Below are 3,342 nucleotides of genomic sequence, written 5' to 3'. Positions count from 1 at the left end.
GTAGAATGGAGTGTAGTATTGCTCATCTCTTGACCAATAATCTTTGAGGGTGTCCTGTTGATCGTGGCCCATTTGAATAATTATTGCCAAAAAGTTATATAGCTCTTCAATTGTGACGTCAGGCGGTTGAACAGAAGGGCCTGGAGCATCTTGGCATGCCATAAATTGGTGGAAATATCTGTTGGTTTCTTGTAAAAAAATTTGGAATATTTGTTGGAAAAACAGAATGAAAATGGAAAAAGGAGAGGACTGTGCATTTATATGGGGAGCAGCTGATCTGTTGATTCCACTTGGAGGACCAGTGAAGTCTAGTACCTTTGGCAAATCCCTGGGTCGTCTATTACGAAACCTAATTTCTGTTTCCTCTGCCTTGTCTGATGATGATGATGATGATGATGATGACGACGACATATTTGCTCGAGGTTCAATGAACTCATTGATATCTTCTAACTCTTCATCAGATTCCTCTTCCACCAATATTTCCTCCAGTTCTTCTGCATCGAGAATTTTGGAATATCGGGCACGTTTTTGAGGTTCCATCTTGGGGGAGGGGGGTTTCCAGCAAAATCGAATAAATTATGTTGATTGATAAAGACTCGCAAAATAGTGATGCAAAATAACTGTAATAGTATGGTACAATAGGCCAGAAGTGGCAGCAGTACAAGGGATTTAGTCCCACACCACTAGCAATAAAAAATAATAATTGTAATAGTCGAAAAGGCGCCAGTCTGACACTGATACGGAAAGTCACAGTGACGAAGATGCCTTTTACTCACAATGTAATACTGGCTCAGTGGGTTTATACCTCTTCCGAGACAAAATAGTATAAAAAGAAATATATGACAGTCAGACACTAACTTTTTAAGTGAAAAAGAAATATTACACAATCCAACATTGACTTCCTAACTGATAATTCACCACTGAAAACCAATCCCTGAATACGTCACACTTCCTTGAAAGCTCTGCAAGCACCGATGAATATTTCCTCTCCAGTTCTCAGAACAAAGTGGGGCTATATTTGGCTGACCAGGTCATAAACAGTCATATATAAATATAAATAGTTTCGAAACCAGGACAGAGATAAACGATTTGTTTGTTCAGAGCTTTACCTATCTACCTTTTTTTTATGTATTGAAAATTTTACAAAATTGATTCCTGTAAAATTCAAATGAAAGTGGATTATGGTTGGTTTCTAATGGCTTCAAGTATGATCTGTTCAGTGTTCCTGGTTTCTGCCACCTAGGCAAGGGCATGAAATAAATTTCTGAGCTGTGAGCACCCATAGGGCAGATTATGTTATTTTTGATGAGATAATTATGAGAGTGAAGGTCAACATCGGGTCCTACAGGTTAACATGGGCTCTAAATCAGAGGTGGAGGGAATACTTACTATTCTTCACTGTCCCAAAATCTTATATCTTTGGCAGAGGTAGCTTCAGTCTGTGAGCAGAAAAACCTTCACATAGATCTGGTCCAGGATCAAAATCAGAACATTTCAATGAGACCTTGAGACTGTCAGGCCTTTGGTGGATTATGTGTCCACTGACCATATATGATGTACCACTATGATGTACAAATCAATTGAGACAGGGCTTAGAAAATTTTTTTATTTTTTATTTCCTGTCTCTACCTGCTCTAGGACAACCTGGGCACATCACTGTTGATTTGACTTCACAGTTTACCACTGTACATCAGCAGTATTTAACTTTAACTAAAAACATTCAAATGATGGTGTAAATCATTGTACAAATGTGTCTGAAAATAAAATGTTATGGCATGAGGGCTCAAAGCTAGACTAGCAGAATCAGAAGCAATGCCTGTTACTAGGCAGTGGCTTGGTAAACATCATGTGACTGCAGCCTTGCTTAAGTACACAACAACAGAACTGTTGGAAGTACTGTTTTCTATGCGGTCTGCCACAGTGGATATGTCATGCTACAAAATGGCAAGTACAGTATGCACCAAAATATTCAGTGCTGAAACTTGCACATCTCGAACACGCTGTGCATTTGTCGATGGGGCATAGCTCCAGCTGCACGTGTTCCCAGTAGTGAAAAGGAAGTTGTGTTGTGCAGTTGTTTTTGGAAATGGGTCTCTTGACGGAGGAAAAAGTATTCATAGTTGAGTATTATTTCCGCTCATACAGAAGTGGTCGTGAAGGGGGACTGAGTTTGAAAAAGGTGACAGAACAATTCCAAGAGAGATTTAATAATATGGCACCAGGTAACACAGTTATGCTGTTTATTGTTATGAAATTTTGCCATTCTGGTAGAGTACTGTGTCATTGGAAGGGGAAGTCTGGTCGACCAGTAACTGTTTCGACAAAAGAGAATGAGGAAGGCAATGCTCTTACCGTCACCCAAGAATGTTACAGAGACATGGTGATCGGACCATTTCTTCAGGATTTGAGAATGTTCTGTCGTGCAAGGGGCCTTCACATGAATAGACAGTGGTATCAACAGGTTGGGGCGACCAGCCATACCACTCGAGAATCTCTAGCCATGCTGCAGGAAAACTTTTCAGGACGAATCATTTCATGTGGTACTCACTTCCCATACCCGTCCCATTCTCCTGATCTTACACCACGTGATGCCTACTTGTGGGGAATGTTAAAGGGAGAGTGTGTTCAACTGTGAAGATCTGCCAAGAACTCTACCCCCGATCTTACACCACCTGATGCCTACTTGTGGGGAATGTTAAAGGAGAGTGTGTTCAACTGCGAAGTTCCACCAAGAACTGTACCTGCCTTATGTGAGAAATTCGTCTCCTTTTGCAGGAGTCTGCAGCAACCTATGTTCTGGGAATATGATTGAGAATCTGCATGAACGATATGAACACTGTCTACAGCGAGGCGGTGCACATTTTGAAAACTTACATTACGCATATTGTGGTAAATCAATATGCTAATAGTGTGTGTGTTAGTTTCTTTCAGGAGAAATAAGCTCACAGATGACAACACGGTAATATTGTTCATCTTTTCATTTCAGTACTGTATATTTTAGTGCATACTATATAAGAAAATGTGTTTTCTGTGTGGTCTGTGCAGAGGCTATATAAGTTGGACCCTGTGAATGTCCATTTTTGAGGCAGAAGTGAGTGCTGACTAGCAGTAGCCAATGGAGGCCAGACATGGCTAGGAAGTCCATGGTCAACTATGGTAGACTCCATTTTACCAGGAACCCAGTGTGCCGTTGATTACTTTACTTCATATATGTATTAATTAAATATGACTATTATTTTGGACATTGTCCATCATCTTGACATTTTTTAAACAATTTGTTTGGAAACTGTATCTTTGTCAGTCATTGGGTATCAGATAGAGCAAGTCTCAATCATATTTAGT

At 40.0% G+C, this 3,342-nt stretch overlaps 2 protein-coding genes across 7 annotated transcripts in view; one reads left to right on the top strand and one right to left on the bottom strand.

The window, feature by feature from the left end:
* LOC111867165 (early nodulin-like protein 2) overlaps positions 1–3,342 on the bottom strand; it is a 187,421-nt gene that overhangs the window by 122,866 nt on the left and 61,213 nt on the right. The gene's annotated exons all lie outside the window — the stretch shown is intronic.
* The window catches only part of LOC111867163, a 103,596-nt gene that overhangs the window by 91,068 nt on the left and 9,186 nt on the right, over positions 1–3,342 (top strand). The window lies entirely within an intron of this gene.

Source organism: Cryptotermes secundus, unplaced genomic scaffold (genome assembly GCF_002891405.2).
Source record: "Cryptotermes secundus unplaced genomic scaffold, Csec_1.0 scaffold451, whole genome shotgun sequence".
In the NCBI taxonomy this organism is placed as follows: domain Eukaryota; kingdom Metazoa; phylum Arthropoda; class Insecta; order Blattodea; family Kalotermitidae; genus Cryptotermes; species Cryptotermes secundus.
This window is presented reverse-complemented; position numbering and strand designations above follow the sequence as displayed.